Consider the following 18,351-nt stretch of genomic DNA (forward strand, 5'->3'; position numbering starts at 1 on the left):
ACGTAGGCAGGCCCGCGACGTAGAATAAAGGGCCTGGGGTGGGTCAGCCACCTTTGCTCTTCGCGTTCGCGAAGGGCTGACCGCGTTCGCGAAGCTCAGGATGGGCAAGCCTTCGAGATCGCGAGGCTTCCCTCGCATTCGCGATGAAGATCATCAGGGCCTTGTCTAGCTTTGCCTTCGCAATCGCGAGGCTTCTTCGGCGATCACGATGAAGGGTCAACTGGGCAGTGACTTGTTTTAAATCGGGGATTGGGTTTATTTTCTCTCATTTCACTTTGGGTTAGCCAATTTTGGAGTTCTTGGAGAGGGATTTTTCACCTATCATTGTAAAGAAAGTAATTACAATTTAAGGTGAGTTTAATACACGAATTTTGGGTAGATTTTAACATGTAAATTGTGGAAATTATAGAATTTTGTTGAAAAATCTAGGTTTTGACAAAAATGGGATTAGACCACGAAAATGATTATGGAATTGAGTAGAAATTATTTATTTGTGTTCGTGAGGTTATGGGTAATATTTATTTATAAAAATTTTCGGAATCCGGGCACGTGGGCTAAAGGGTGAATTTTAGGAACCTTTCAATTTGGGTTGGGTAATTACTCTAATAGTGAAATTATAAACTTTTGAGTATATAATGATTAGTTTGACTACATTTGGCTAGTTTCGGATTGCGTGGCACCGATTTGAGGCTTTTAGTGTGAATTGTGGATGGGGAAGAGAACTTAGAAACGAGGGAAGTCTCTTGCCTAACCTTGTAAGAGGGAACCCTATAGGTGCTATATATGGTTGTTTGATAATATTTATGGGTGCTATATGCGCACGATGTGACGAGTGTCTGCACATAACTAAAATCATGCTTATGTCCAGGTAGTTTTAGGACTCTACCATGTATTACTTGTATTATTGCCATGTATTACTTGTATTATTCATACCCAACTTATTAGTTTAATTACTTAAATTACGAATGAAATTGGATAAACGAATTGTAAAGATTGAGTTTCATTACTTGAGTTTTGGAGGGATACTTGACTATTAGCGGATATTTTGCCTTCTTTAAGTATTATTCTTGTGTGCCGTTAATCAGAGTTCGTAGAGTATTCTCTCTTCATGTGGATAGGGTCGAATGCCTTGGCGGTATATTAGATGCATCTATGGTTCGCACCGGTCGACTCTCAATAGTGTACACACTATTCTGGATCAGGCCGTACAATCTCGGCATAAATCATGCGTGATATTGCTCGAAGTCCGATTATACTTGATATTTCCTCCATGAATTGATAATTTATAATTACTTGATGGCTCTTTTTTGTTGAAATTAACATGTGATAATTGGAGATTTTTAATTGATATTTAGTTAAAGAATCACTTATTTATTGTTCCTTATTTCGTTGTTACTCTTGTATTCCATGCCTATTTATAATTCCTGCACTTTATTTATTGACCCTTAGTAAGTGTCGATGTCGACCCATCGTCACTACTTCTTCGAGGTTAGATTGTGTCACGACCCAAAATCCAACTAGTCGTGATGGCACCTAACCCAACCCTCTAGGTAAGCCAACTAATAACTATCCAATTCCAAAAATATTTAATAAGATAATTAATTAAAAGAAATTATCTGAATCTTATACATTTCCCAAGGACTGGTAGTACAAATCACGTGCTTCTAAGATTAGAATTTACAAAGTTGGTATGAAATAAATACATCATCTGTTCGAAATGTACATAAATAAATTTTTATTAATCTGAGGCTACCATAAACTAGAGGCAGCTACAACCGGAACGCAGGTACTTCTTCAATCTCAGCTCCCGTCAATCACAGCAACATCAATAACCAACATCTGCACGCAAGGTGCAGAAGTGTAATATGAGTAAAACCGACCTCATGTACTCAATAAGTAACAAACCTAATCTTAGGATAAAAGTAGTAACGAGCTAGAACAAAGGTCGGGTCCAACACCAATAGCCAACAACAGTCCATAACAACATAAAGAAATAATAAAAGAAGTAACTGAGAGATAGAATGCTCAGCTTAATCATGATTTATAAAAATTGTTCTTCCTTTCAAGTATAACAGTAATTTTTCCCAAAAATCCTTTCAACAATAGATAAGATGTTCCATTTTTTTTTCTTTCCAGATAGCAAGTGTAAAATACATCTCTATGCTCATATGTCAATATGTGTGAGAAGTCATGAATAACATGATATCGTACAACATGAGTAAAAATATATCTCTATTCCTGTATGTCATGTGTACATGTCAATGCAATGTATCTCAGAGATGAACTGATGTACTCACACTCTTAGAGTACTCAATCTCACTGTCTCACACTTTTCACTCATCATGCTCAATCACTCAGTACTGTATATGGACAATCTGGCCCGGGGAAGATACATCACAAAATATATACATCAACTGACCATCAGTCATTCAGTACCGAGTAGGGCCAATCCAGCCCGTGGGGAAGATCCATCCCTAGGTATAAATGCTTCGGACAAGATCCATATCCAGGGAAGATCCATCCCTCAATATAAATCAACCGCGCTCATTGGGGGTGTGTGCAGACTCCGGAGGAGCTCCTTTAGCGCAAGCGCTATCATAAATCAGTATAACCTTTGCGGCATGCAGCCCGATCCCATAAATGTCACTCACAGTCAGGCCCTCGGCCTCACTAAATCATCAATCTCTCCATTCTCTCTGCAAAACAGGAGTATTAGGAGCTAGTGGATTTTGATCTCATTGAGCCATCGATTTCACAATGAGCGTGTGAAGCATTTTATTTCAACAAAAGAGCCGAGCAAACAAGAGGTAAATTGAGATTGGTAATTAATTACCAATCACTCAATCATTTTCTTTTGGATGACAAGTTTACAATCCCAAATAAGCTCACCCTTTTCGCCCAACTTGCCAAGGAAAAATATTTTTCTATGTTTTATCTCAAATCAGGCTTTTGGCAATTGGGAATCCACCCATATGTTAAGGAAAAACTGCTTGTTTCATTCCCAATCACCATTTTCAGTTGTCTTTCGATTTAAAAACTGCTCCATCTTTGTTTCAAAAGGCCATGATAAAACTATTTCAGCCCATCCTCCACACATCACTTATTTATATTGATTATATTTTACTATTCAGTGATACTTGGGAGGAGCACATATATTTGCTAAATCATTTTGCATCTTTAGTGCGAAAAAATGGCATCATGCTTTTAGCCAAAATAATAGTTTTTGCAAGAAATGAAATTGAGTTTTTGGGCATGCATTTTCCGATGGAGAACACACCCCAGGTCCTCATATTTCTCAGGAACATCTTAAGTTCTCCGATACTGGGTTCACAACGAAGCAAATCCAGTAGTTTTTGGGAATAATAAATTATGTGAGAGATTTTATTCCTAATGTTTCTACATATATATCTCCTCTGACAAAAATGTTGAAAAAGAATGCCCACCCATAGGAAAAGGAATAAAATAATGCAGTTAAAAAAATAAAAGAGGTGTCTTAAAGGGTCAAATCTTTGCATATTCCATCCAATGGAAAGAAACTATTGCAGACAGATGCCATCAATGAATATTGGGGCGCGAATTTGTTTGAGGAAGAAAATAGTCAAAGAAAAATATGTGGTTATGCTAGTGGAAAATTCAAGGATGTTGAACAAGACTACCATTCTACTTTCAAAGAGCTTCTTGTCGTTAAAAGTGGGATTAAAAAGATCATTTTTTTCCTAATTCACTCGGACTTTCTTATTGAGATGGATATGAAAGTGTTTCCTATGATTATCCAGTTGAATCTAAAGATCATTCCTAATCCACAAATTCTCAGATAGGCTCAGTGGTTCTCTACCTACATGTTTCAGGTCAAGCACTTGAAAGAAAAAAGATAATTTTCTTGCTGATTGTTTTTCAAGGCCAGGTGAATTTTCCTAAAGGTTTCAACTACAAAAGCACGGGAAGAAGAATAAATCAACAGTTCAAATGTTCATGTTCTCACATGTGCCACAGACAGGTTCTTAATCATTACATCACCCGCCGGAGTTATTTGATTTTTCAAATCCTTTTTATTCGTCCATCTTATTAGGGAGGAGGGTTTTTTATTAACTCTATATTTACGAAACTATGGAGGTTCCATACTAGCACCTTTTGGTGTTAATCCGGAATATCCATTTTTCAGGTGTTCATAGCGCATGCCAATAATTTTCTACAGGAACATTATGGTTCTTTTGGTATCTCTGCCATCAATACCACATTCTCATTGAATTTAAATGCCATGATTTTCGAGACTTTGACAATCTTGAATCTTTCCTTAAAATATTTTTGTTGTGGTTCAAACCTCAAATTATTGGGTTCATCATTTTCATTCTCATGGAGTAAAAATATTCATGTTCCACAGGCTATTCAGTGTGATCAAAAGAACTATCAAGATAATGCCTACAATGTCCTTATGGTTTCATTATCTAGTTACAATCCTAGCAATGGAAAAGGAGTACGCCGAATCTTAGAGGCTCAAAATGTGTAATCATGAGCTAGGAAATAATTTGCATAAGTCTTCTAAACCATTTTAGCCAACAACCATTCCATAATTCCCATTTTTCCTAAAAATAAAAATTTGCACAAATGTCTTAAACCATTTTCACCTCTTAAGTACCCATTTGAAATAATAAAGGAAAGCACACCTTCTTTACCCCTTTCACCACTCTACCCCACATGAAATTATAATGGAAAAACAAAAAAATATGCACAAGTTTTTAACCTTCTAGCCACTTTAGCCCACCACAAGTTATCATAAAAATCCAAAAATACATAAATAATGTTGCCTACCCATGTCTTGCCATAAATTTTCCAAAGTTCTATGCCATGAAAGTACTATTCAAGGGCTCCTCATGTCACCAAAGAAAAGTCATTCATGTCAAGCCCTAAATATTTTCAAGTTCTATACCATGCAAGAACTATTCAAGGGTCCCTTATTTCATCAAAGAAAAGTAATTCATGTCAAGCCATAAATTTATCAAAACCCGATTTTATGCAAATACTACTCATGGGTCCTTTTACCATCATCCATGTTATGTCCAAACCAAAAACCAAAACCCAAGGCCATGCAATTTGTTTTCTAGTTCATGATCATGCTTTCATGGTTTGTCTATTAGTCAAATAAGTGTATTACATTGTAAGACTTTTATGTTTGTTGTACTTGTTTTATGCCACTTGTACTATGTAATTAAATAAGGGTAGTACATATACTAATTTTCCATCTCCTATAAATAGGATCCTTTGTAGTAGTTGGAGATCATCTTAAGTTTAACCTAGTTCACTTCTAAAAACTCTTGTGTAATAAAATGTCTTCTTCTAGCTAAGTCTATTATAGTTTCTTCCTCCAAAATATAGGGATATGGATGGTTTATATTTGAGTGTAGATTCTTAAAATACTTTAGTAGTTGAATAAGATTTCTCTAGTAGTTGAGGAAGATTACTCTAGTAGTTGAGGAAGATTGCTTTAGTAGTTGAGAAAGATTTTTTTAGTAGTTGTTGCATTATGAGTGCAAAAGTTTTCGGAGTTCACTGTTGATGGCCTAGTTATGGCAAGGGATGCCTTTTGTGAGCCTCCGGCACCTTAGATAGATCGTTTATTCTTTAACTATTTTTTTGTGTTTATTGCTTATGTTAAAATTATTGTGATATTGAAAGTTAAATTTTCTTATTCTAGCACTATGGTCGAAGTTGAAATCGCTTACCACCTTGCTGGATACTTTGGGTTGTTGTTGTTGCTTTGTGAGGAAGAGTGAAAGGTACGAAGGGTGTTGCCGTACCATATTTGTATACTAATATCATTGATTGAGTGGATGTGAGGATAAAAACACTAAGGATGATGTCATGCACATGTTTATTACAATAAGTAATAATAAAGAATACTATGAAGCCAGCCTCATTTGTGTTAATCCTATGAGGATTTATAAGAGTCATTGACCAAAGGCTTAGAGTAAAACCTTATTTATGGATAAAATCTCCATGTAGATCCCTGGCACATCAGAGTTCATAATGGTCTCATGAACTCCGAGCAGTGCTTGTATTAGGGAGGAGTAACTTAACAAAAACCAAGTTTCACACCCAAATATCCTCAATCATCCACTCCCACTCATCCTCAAAGGTTCAAACACAAATAAAGTGTCAACTTAGTAACCAGTATGCAGACATTAATTACAGGAGGCTCCTGATAAGCTTTTCAGAGACTCAGGCACATAGCAATTCAATAACGTGAATCAGACAGATACAGAGGACATTTCAGTATCATTAGAGTACATGACATGATCATCTCAGAACCAATCACAATATTGACCTTAAGACCCCTTATAAGAACACTGAGCACAAAGATGAATCATTGTAAGTAGATTGATAGGGTTCCAATAACATCAAAAACCTTAAGGTTGATCCTAGCATGCATCAGAACACCTAGGAGGATCATTACTAAGATACAATTATAAACTAAGAAGGCTAGTGGCATTTTATCATTAGATAAGTGTTATCTTTAACCAATTCATGTTCAGAGATGCTTGATTAAATGATCTTAGTAGGTGACAAAGAGAGACATTTACTTTGTTTCATTAATTCTAATGAGGGTTCAACATTTTAGGATCCTTAACTAGGTTCATAGTATATTAACAGACATTTTAGTAATCTTCAGAACAGTCCAAGGAAAGCATATACATGGCTTAGACCTTACTTCACTAAACACCTGTACTAACAGCTTTCTTCAGGCTTCGTAAAGATAAAAACAACCAGTAGAGATATCAATGTATGTACAAAGGTCAGTTTTAGTCTAGTTCAAACCTAATAGCATGATATCTAATTGTAGTCTATCAGGTTTCCAAACAACTCCAGATTCTTAATTAAGTTTTTTATAGACAAAGATATCAACCAGATACAACGGGTAGGGATGTTCATTCTTAGTGGGTGAGAACATGGCAAACATGTGCTTAGTGAGTTTACTTAAACACGTGAGTGATCTTACTAACAAGGTTACACTAGTAAACTTCCCATTTTGGATCCTATATTCAGCATTATTCACTCGAGTTGCTAAGCTATTAAGGCAGACAGGATTCAATCTATCAAGAGAAGTTTTTCAGCAAAGAACATAGTAATTTGAACATGAAACTTTCTCAACTAAAGAGCATGTAAAGGTTCATAGGAATTACCTGACAAGTAAAAGTATGATGAACATAGGCACAAGCATGGAGGTCAATAAGAATCACTCAGCCAACATACAATAAGATTTCAGATAGCCACTACTACATAGTTCATAGTCATAAAACAACAAAAGGTACATGACAGATCTGGACATAGCAAGTGAGCAGGTTGGGTGATAGCTATGCTGATAGGTCTTTCACATGAGTTCATACTACAATGATAGACTTGCATGAACCCTTAAGTGTATATAACAAGCATGGTTTCAACAATAAACTATTCAATTACTATCATCAAATCAAGCAGGTCAAATGTAAGACATGAACTGTGATGAGAATCATTTTTCAAATCTAAACAGTGTGGTATAACATTAGAAATGTAAGGATCAATATAGCATAGTGCAGCAGATGTGAAATCTTAACAGGACATTAGGAGAAGTTTAAAAGCATAGCTCAATTAAGTTAGCTAAACATGGTAGTATAGCTATCATTTAACTGACGGAGATAGAGCACACATAACATCAACCTAAGGCTTAGTTCAACTAATCATAAAAAGGTTCAGCGGGATTTGTTCAGAAGAGTATCAACATCATGAAAATATTTTATCTAGCTATGTTATGGGTGCTGAAATTCATTAACAACATAAATCAGATAGCAGTATTAGAACAACATAATTTATCAGGAAATTATCAACTCAATAGTGAAAATGTCATACAACAAATAGAATATAATAGGTATAGTAATGTACAACTGATGTATATCAGAAGAGAAAGGTGATTTACAAGAAAACATCACAAAATTGGACAATTAAAAGATAGAGACAAGGTCAGTATAGACTGACCTTCTGCAAAGCAGCAAACTAAGTAAGAGTCAATTGTTAGCCGTTTAGGAGTCCAAACCAAAAGCAATCCACTCACAGAGATCAAACTCGAGCAGAAATGAAACGGGGAAAAGAGAAATTGGGGAGAGACTACTGGAACTTAATACTTAGCAGAAAAACTTGAACTTTTAGTTCTTTCAATGTATTTGTCGCTGATGTTATATGTGTATTGGTGTTTGTAGGTGGAGACATTGAATGCCTTATTTACAGTGGCATTCAATCCACATAGGGATTCGATTGAGTTCGAACAGATAGTGGAGAGTGATGATAGACGCATTATGATAGCAAGAGGTAAAATCAGAGAACTTCAGAGGGGAAAAGCAATGAAGGATTTACCTTAGCACGAGGAGGTTGACCATTGAAGCCTTTGGACAAGCAGTCAAGCCCTAATGTCCAAAGGTCACTACGTTTGACATCTGGACATCGAATAATGATGATGAAGCTGGAGATGACAGTCATGCATGCTTCGATTCAACTGAACAGAGAAAGGACAAATGAAATCCTAGGTTTTACCTTTAGGTCTAGAGCTTCTGGGTTATAGATTCGAATTAGGGTAACGAAAGGGGAATGTTTCAGGCGGGATTCGTTGTTAAGTAGGGACAGGAAGGAATATATGAGATCAGATTTGTGACCTTCAAAAAATTGTGCAAGGTTTCTAGGACTGATGGGGCTGATGGGGATGAGAGAAAAGAGAGGGAATTGGGAACGAGGGCGATCATTTGTGGAGAGTGATTAGGGTTTAGGGGGTCGTCTCTAGGTTTAAAGTGGGAGACGTGATTTGGGCCGTTGGATCGATGGATCTAATAAAATGTTTTTATTATAAAAAGTGACGGTAGATCCCTATATTCCTACAGCGGAGATGAGGTCTCAACAAAATTAAAGAAAGGAGAAAAATAGAGATTAAGCATGAATCGCTGATGAGTTGAATCAACGATCCGGATTTATTTGTGTTTTCTCTATGAGTGAGGAAGATAGGTGATGTGGCGCACTATTATTGGCTCATAGAGATTGGCATGGATTGCCAAATTGGATAAGGCTGGAGGTTCTTGGACCGGGTCATGGGTTTGGGCTCGTGTGTTTTGGGCCCAAAATAGTAGAAATGGGATTTAAGCCATAACTACTTGAGTTTAATTAGTTAATTGCAATTGTAGCCTTCTGAGTTTTTAACCCCTCTAAATATTAACTTAATTAAACTTAATTAATTCTAATTAAATGAGATAAAATATAATCATAAAATATATTATAAAATTACTATGACTAATTATATAAACACTTTGTTTATTAAATTATGAAACTAATTCGGATTAATTAAAGTAATAAAGTGATATAAATCAAAATCAAAAGTTAATTTATTAAATTAATTGTAAAACTTATTGAGTAAAATATAAAGGTTATTTTAATAACTCCAAAATTGTAGGATATATAATTCATAAATATTTAATACCAAATTATTAATTCAACATTGATAATTACTATTTCCTATTATATTTTAATAAAAATAGGTATTATTGATTAGAAAATATTTTACCATATTTACTGTAAATTATTAAGCATAAATAATTTAATTTTAAAAGGGAGGGTCAAAATTGGTCGTCAACAGCTTCCCCTCTTTGACCGGAGACGACGAAAGACTTTGCGGGCAAAGAGATTGACTAAAGACCAATTTTGTCCCGACTGGAGGCATGTAGTGCAGGAATGGTATATGTATTTGGGAAAGATTGTTGTGAGACTAGGGGTCGAATTCTAGCTTTGAATCGCCAACATACATCAGCCTTAACGAGGATCAGGCCTCATGTAGTTCTGGAATGATGATTTAGTGAGGGTGGTGCTTGCAGGAGTTGCCTCAGTATCTTGTTATGACGATACTGCAAGACGGAAAGTCCTATTAGGATAGGGACACTACTCTTCGTTATAAGTCTTATTTGGAGAGAGACATGGTCGAGCGAGAAAGTAAAAGGGCTCGTAGCGCCGACGAGTTTAGTGGAGCTCCATTTGGGGAAAGAGTGGTTTTAATCGTGGGCAGTCCAGTCCTACCCAGTCAGAATCAGTGGTGCAGTCTTTTGTGAGTACGTTTTCTGTAAGGCAAGATTAGCAACTAATGCAGGGGTAGGATAACAGTTCATTTCAGTTCGGACAGTATCCGAGAAGTTATACATGTCGTAGGAACCACAGTGGTCGTTGCTTTGGTATAGTTGGTGGTTGTTTTACTTGTGGTGAGAAGGGGTATATCACCAAATAATGTCCTACGGGTAACTCTGGTACCAATCAGGCTATTATACAGCCACAGGGAACTGCTATAGTCACACAGACTTAGAATCAACCTGCTAGAGCCGCTCCACAAGGTGCCCGCGGACATAATAGACAAGGTGTTCAGGAAGCGGGTGGACCGCTGAGATTCTTTGCAATGACCAGATAGGACGCTGAGGCATCTAATGTGGTAGCAACAAGTATTATTACTGTCCATATGGTATTTGTATGTGTCCTTACCTTTAGCTTTATATTTAGAACGGGTCGAGTCTCTTAATGTGCCATACGTGGTGACGATCTGGTAAGGAGACTATATTTGTGGATAGAGTATATAAAGAAGGTGTGATACTTGTTCAGGGAAGGACACCGTAGTCGTGCTACTAGTATTGCCGATGTCTGACTTTAATGTTATTATGTGCATGGACTTATTGGTGTCGTGCTAGGTGATGCACAATTATTAGGTAAATGATATTAAATTTATTATTTCTTATGGTCTTAGAGTAACATGGAAAGATGCTCACGATTTTCATGGGCGAGGAAGTTCCTTATACATAGGTTTTACATGAGATGAATAGAAAGTGTTCAACATATCTAACTATGAGTTAAGACACTAGAGTAGAGATTCTGACTCTTGAGATAGTGGTAGTTGTGAATAAGTTTTCAAATGAGTTACATGATGCGTATGAAGCGTAAATATGAAAAGATAAGATGAGTGTAACGATGAAGTATTCATACCTCTCTTTTATAAAGTATAGCTCACTAAACATTCGAGGATGAATGTTCTTTTAAGTGGGGGAGAATGTAACAACTCGAAATTTATATGTATACTTATTAATTATAAAATTAGAAAAAAAAAATTATTTAACTTGTAGCCATTGGGCCACACACTACACAAACCTTAGAAAATAATTTTTATTAAAAGGATAAATAAAGTGGGCCAAGCCCAATCTTTTGTAGCTGCCACGTTGAGACCTAGGGAATAGAAATTAGGGAAACTGATCCCTTGGTTCCTAAAGCATAAATAAGGAAAACAATTGGAGGAGAGCTTCAATGAGTTTGGACGGCGGTATTGAGGGAAGTAATTGAAGCAAGCACTGTGAAGGTTTAATAGCTCGGGTGTGGAGATTTACTTTGATTTGTTAGCACACACTTTTAGTATTATATATACATACATTGTAGAGATGATTTTTCATTTTTAAAGAAAAATGACATCATAATAAACTAATGACTATTATTATGATTAGCCAATAATATTAGGATGGCAGTAACTTTGCATCGGAAATTAAATTCTTGATTTCTACTTTGGCTTCTTTTAAAAATTAGAATACTAATGATTAGCCATAATTATGTAATAATGAGAGGATAGAGTAATGATTGGCCAATCATTGACAATGATTAGAATAATTATAATGAGTTAGGTGGGTTCAGCATCGTAATGCATTTTGCAGCCAACATTGTTTCCGTATTTTCTTTCACGTTTTGCTTTTCACGAATTGTGTACGGATTTTATTAATTGGACTGGGGGTTGATTTAAATTTTGACTCGTCCAAAGATTATGGAAATTATTCACCTAGACTAATTAGGACGTGTTATTCAATATTTTGAATAGATTTAGGCCATTAGAGTCTGTTTGGTTGGTGTTCTAGACGTTGCAAGGTTGTAGATCTCCACGTTAGCGAGATAAGTGAGACTTTAAGATTTGATACTTGTTTTTCCAAAACTCGTTTTGAATGTATGTTTTGTCTGCCTGGTCCATGTGTTGGGCGAGTGTGCGCTTGGCAAAATCGGGTTTTACTCTACTTATTTAAGGGGATTCATGATTTCAAAAATAATAAAATGAGTAACTAAGTTGATTAATCACTGTTGGCTTGCCTGACGGCGACGTTAGGCGCCATCACGACCTGTAATAGATTTTGGGTCGTGACAGCTTGGTATCAGAGCTCTAGGTTCACTTGGGTATCACGAGTCATGAGCGAGTCTATTAGAGTCTTGCGAATTGGCACGGAGACGTCTGTACTTATCTTCGGGAGGCTACAAGGCTGTTAGGAGCACTTCCCTTCTTGATTCCTCTTCGTGTGGTTTGATTCCATTGGAGCTTATGCCTTTATTTTCTCCCTACTAAATCTTATGCGACGTGGAGCGCTTGTTATCAATTGGGCATTGGGGAGTTGTAGTGGTACTGCAGACGTGGTGCAGGGAGTTTCTTCTTGTATATTCAGGTAGGCTATTATCGTCGCCTTGCAGAAGAGTGTTTTGTCGTTTCAACCCAGTATCTGTATTTCATATGGTTTCGAGGCTATGCGCAGATTATTATGATGTTCATGCGTTGTTGTCGCACAGTGTTGGTGTGATGGTAGGGCGCTTGTTTATGTGTCGAGGCAGTGAATGACTCGAAAGAAGGATTTTTCAGTGTATGGTTTAGAGGTTCGGCATGTAATTCCAACGGAGAAGAGGCAATCGAACTTTGTATGTTCAGGCTTTGGTTGATGGAGTAACGAGGCTTGATATTTTCGAGCGTGGTGGAATTCTCGATTGTGATATAGTGTCGTCGTCCTTGTTGAACGCATTAAGGCCCGCCGGTGTTATTGTCTTCTTGATTTGCCTTCAGGGCAGGGTGTGGTGAAATAGTGTCTAAGAAGCGGTTGTCAGAGATAGCGGTGTGTAGCGGTTTCAGAATCAAATCGATGTTTCGAATGCTGATGGCTCGAGAAAGATGACCTTCGAGGAGGCTTAGAGTTGGAAGCAATTTATTAGTTCAGGTGCTACAGAGATGGATTTTGATTTGATGCAACATTTGGAAAGTGAAGGATGAGGAAGGACATGGTGGGAGGTGTCTCGCGGTGGTTGAATTGCTAGCAAGTCAAGTGTGAAAAGCAGAGGTCGAGAAGTTGCTCAAAGGAGATGGTTTAACCGAAGTAGGAGTGGCAGAGTAGCATATGGATTCTGTGACAGGATAGCCACATGCCTTGAAAAAGTTTAGAGCGATTTTGGAATCATGGTGGAAGGTGACTAGGTCTACGGATTTTATTTGGGATAGTGGCTACTGTACTGAGGAAGATTGAATATGGCAGAGAGGAGTTTGCGTGAAATGAAGAGGGGTATGGAAACTTGATTATCGTTTTTGGGATGCAACATGACTTCGAGTTTGGAATGTATTGTCGAACTTTCAGTTGATGTCTATGGGGAATGAACAGACCTTTACAGCCGGTAGACGAGCATAGGCTAAGGAGGGTTTACTGATTTCGTAGTAGTGGTACCCAATGCAGTGTCGTTGGAAGATGTCAGTATGGAATTCCACAGGTGGACTATCTCCTATGGGCAGATTAGCGGTTGCGTGATTTTGATGAAGTTTCTATGAAGAGTTCTACTTACTACTCGGCAAAGGGTCGAATATGCAATTATGGCTGAAAATTCGGAATGTTCACGAAAAGTTTAACAAGAGATTTCGAGAAATTTGGCGGGTTAACGGTGCGAGATCATGGTGATTGAGAAGGAGAAATCTTTGTAGGTTCTACATTATGTGATTGTAGCTTAAATCTAAGTGGGGGAGCCCACCGTCTACGATTGAATCGCGTGGTTGTCTGCTTGTACTGTTTTTGGTTATCGGTACATTGGTGGATCATTATGACTAAGAAAAGAGAACATCAGGGGTAATTCGAGCAAAAAACTTGATGAATATGTGCTATATTTGGCTTTATCAATTCATGTGCAGGTTTTGGGGAAGACTCAGAGTTTATACTTCTTGTGGATGTGATGTACAAGGAAAAGAATTCATCCGGTTGCTTTTTTGGGAGTGTTCATGTGCTAACAGAGCGTTGGAGTTTGATTATAATCGGGACCGGGTCAGAGTGGGTGACTCTCAACAACGGTTCTAGTGGGTTTAAGAATTTAAGTACAGTGCCTAAGAATTTTGGGTCCGTTGTGTGGTTAAGGATCCAGTTATTGCAGTGGCTTATGAAAGCGGCTTGAAGTGTTCTATGTTATCATCTGGTCTACGGTGTAGTATTAGAGATATGGGAGGAAACGACTTCAGATTCGTAGAGCATCTTTCAGAATGGGTATACCGGTTGGAGATGCTATTGTGTGCATAAGGAGGGTATGAGATGGTTCAGGGGTATCGAGACGATATGGTCTTCTGATTCGGGTCACTCGATATGAGTGTTGATTGAGTTCGTTATGTTTTTGAATGGAGCTATTATTATTTCTAAGGCAAGTCAAGATTAAATTGGAAGAAGTTGGGTCGGTTTGTAATGGTTGAATCAGCATGATTGTGTCAATGATCAGTTTCTTCAGTGTGCTAAGTTATACAGGTGGTTTGTGGTTGCACGTGCGGGCTTGACAACCACCATAATTTGATTGATTTGGGAGGTATTTGATTCAAATGACCTTGTTATGTGTAAATGAATCCCGGAAGAGTTATGGCGGTATAGACCATGACTGGAGGTTTGTATTTTCTGCGGTTATGGGAATTAAGTTGTGTGTTGCGATGGTTCTTCTGAAATGTGTTAAGTGAAAGGTTTCTAACCAATGGAGTATTTATTCTACTAGTAGTTCAAGGGTTATGATGAATTATTATACTCTTGCATAGCGGCATGATCGGTGCAGTGAGCGGCACGGGAATTGAAAGTTGAGGATCAAGGTTGCGGCTCAGTGTTGATAAGAATGTCACAAGCTCGATGGGCAGGGAAGAATTCATAACGTTTAGAGTAAGCTGGCATTATCTTAGTGTCGCCTGAGAATGGTATTCTGTGGAAGAGGCATTGTGTATTGAGTTGCAGATCCTTGATTCGCTTTACAAAACTTGTACGATTGGAAGTATGGATGTGTAGGCTTTGCTATCTGGTGCGGAAGGTCGTGGAAGTATAACCCACGGGAAGATCGTATGAGCGTGACATGTTAGTCACTTGATTGTTAAGGATTGAAACCAAGTATGGAGATTCTGGTACTATCGCTAATGTTAGAGTTTATGCCTGAAAGGCGCTCTGTTCATTTGATTGTGGACTGTGGGAGTTTGTTCTAGATTGGACGACTGCTCGTGTGTGTCATGAATAGGGATATTGTTGATTATTGAAATGTTGTTGGCCCGGTATGGTATGATCAGAATTTGTTTATGATCTATTGGTGGGTCTAATGTGAATGTGTGCTCTACGTCAGGTCTGATGTGTTCATTCGGCATAGCATTGCTTATGGAGGAGTCTTCGGGTATTGGATGTTATTCCCGTCGTCAGCTATTCCATGTAATACTATATTGTGCCTTGTGGGTTGTGAGATGGCTTGATTATGCGCACATGTGTTATGATCCCGTGTAGCTTGTGGTGTTATATGAGAAGGATGGCTCTCGAGATGCATGTCATTTATTGCACCTTAGTCGTGCTTGGGTTTTTGTAGCGTATGGCGCTATCCGTCTTCCCAGGGTTGTATTACGCACTTGGCGTGTTTGTGGTCGATATTCGGGCATTTCATAATTATAAGCATTACGGCTGATGGGTGTTCCCTTGTTGGTTGTTGTATGGATCAGGTGGCATGCCACCACGGGTGTATTGTTTAGATCGGGTGGCACGCTGCCACAGATATGTTGTGGGGATCGGGTTGCGCGCCGCAATGATGTCATGCTTGGATCGGGTTGCACAACACAATAGTTTCGCATTTGGATTGGATTGCACACCGCAACAGTAAGATGTTGAGTACGGTTCTCTATACTTATTTTTGTGTGTCTTGTTTCTCTTCTCCGAGAAAGCTTTATAGCATCAGCTTGACCGTTTCATTCGTTACGCGGGCTGGGTAGTTCCTTATCATAGTCCGTTCTTCCTTTTGAGTCATATTCGAGTTGCAGCTTGTTAGCGCTTTGATGGCGTTGTATGAAATTTTAGACGGTATTGGAGGTGACTTATTGCCCGAGCAGTCTGTACTGGGTGAGACGAGTTATTGGACCTGAGAACAGTGCGATCGGAGTTAAGTAGGGCATATTAAAGAGAAAATATCGTTATTCAGTTCACAATGAGGTAATTGTGCTTGTCAGGTGAAGAGACCCCATGATTTATTGTCTTGGAAGGTGGTTATGAGTTTCTACACATCTCTTTCGTCGTGATGGTATTGCAAGAGTTGGGACAGGTCTTACATGTGTTATGAGGCGTATTGCGGGCATCAGATTTGTGAAATTGCAGCTATTATGGTCGGAGGATTTATTATGGGCATGTGAATCATGCGGTGCATGGTGTGAATTCAGCAAAGGTGTATGATCATGTTTTGGTACAATGTGCAGTGATTGATACGGTGTTCGTATGTTAGAATCAGGTTTTGTAGAAGAATTCAGAGGATGGAATTTGGTTCTAAGGCTTATTGACTAAATTAAAGGGAGTATCTTCAGTCTGGCTCGAGCTAATGTGCTCAACTGGGTTGTGATGGCATAGGTAGGTGCACAAGATGTTAAACAGTAATTTTTGGGCAACTCCAAAGCAGTTCTTAGTGCGTTCGAGGATGAATGCATGTTTAAGTGAGGGAGAATGTAACGACCCGATAGGTCGTTTTGAGCTCTAGCGCGGCGTTCGGCGGTATGAGGCCGTGAGTAGCTTGACTTCATGTGTTTGGAATCGCAAGTGCGGAGTTGTGCTAGGCAGAGGGGATGCGCAGGTGCGAGGTTTTGGCCACACCTGCAAGATCGCAGATGCGGGAAAGTGATACGCAGGTGCGAAGGGGGCGTGAGGTCGTCGTTTCCGCAGAAGCGGAGCCCAGGTCAAAGTTGCGACTCCGCAGAAGCGGAGTCTAGTCCGCAAAAGCGAAGGCAAGGGCTTTCAGGGGAAACCGCATAAGCAGAGATTTGGCTGCACCTGCGAGACTGCACAAGCGGTTAAGTGAACCGCATGTGCAAAATGCCTGGGCAGTGTGTTAATTCGAAGGGTTCCAAGATTTCATCATTTTTGGACTTTGCAAGCTCGGTTGGAGGCGATTTTTGAGAAGGATTTCCCAAGATTTCTTGAGATAAGCCACATTTGGTCATTTTTATCTATTAATATTGAATACCCATTTGGGGAATTTGGAGAATTTTGAGCTAGGGATTTGAGAGTAAGATTTGAGGATTTGAGTGGCGATTTGATGTCGGAATTGGGTGATTTTGGTATGGTTGGACTCGTTGTTGAATGGGTGTTCAGATTTTTGTAAATTTTATTGGATTTTGAGGCCTGGTCCCGGGGTTGGCTTTGTTGAATTTTCGGACAGAGTTGGGAGTTATTATAAATTGATTAATTATGAGTATTAGAGTATATTTTTATTAGTTTTCATGTTGTTTGATTAGTTTCGGATTGATGTGCATCAGATTGAAGTGTTAGAGAGGCATTTGAGACGGTGTGGAACTTCGGAGCAAGGTAAGTCTCCATTCTAACACTATGAGGGAGAATTTACCCCGTATGTGTTATATTCTTATGTGCTACATGTTGTGAGAGCTATGCGCGTATGAGGTGACAGGTGTCCGTGCGTATGCTAGAATTCCTTATTATATCCTGGTAGATATAGGTTCACGCAATGCTATAATTGTACTATTTGAGTTATCTTTGCTCCCTTATTTCACGTTGCGACTTGAGACTAGACTTGCATAGGGTGATAGACTTGTTATTGTAGAGATGTGACGAGCTACTTGATAATCCGCGGAATAATTTGTGTTTTCCCTTACAAAATTCTCGCGGGTTGTGCGCTTTTATTGAAAAGCTTCTTTACATTTCATAACTCACACTTATCTTTCAAGGACCCGTTAAAGCTTCATATTCTCATGGGAGCGGGCCGATCGCCTCGGCAGTATAATAGATGCATCTATGATTTGTGTCGTTCGACCCTCAGCAGTGCACACATTATTATGCGATCGGGTCATATGCCTCGGCATTTCTATAAATACTCTTATGGGATCAGGTCGTTCGCCTCGACAGCATCGTGCGTAATATTTATAATAAAGCCATTGTATCCGTGAGTTTTCCTGATTTGAGTTGTGTCGATCTATCTAGTGGGGACCATTTTCCACATATACTCCGGTTGAGGAGGTGACCGATAATTGAGGGCTTGCGTTTACTA

This window comes from Nicotiana tabacum, chromosome 14 (assembly GCF_000715075.1).
Source record: "Nicotiana tabacum cultivar K326 chromosome 14, ASM71507v2, whole genome shotgun sequence".
Classification (NCBI taxonomy): Eukaryota; Viridiplantae; Streptophyta; class Magnoliopsida; order Solanales; family Solanaceae; genus Nicotiana; species Nicotiana tabacum.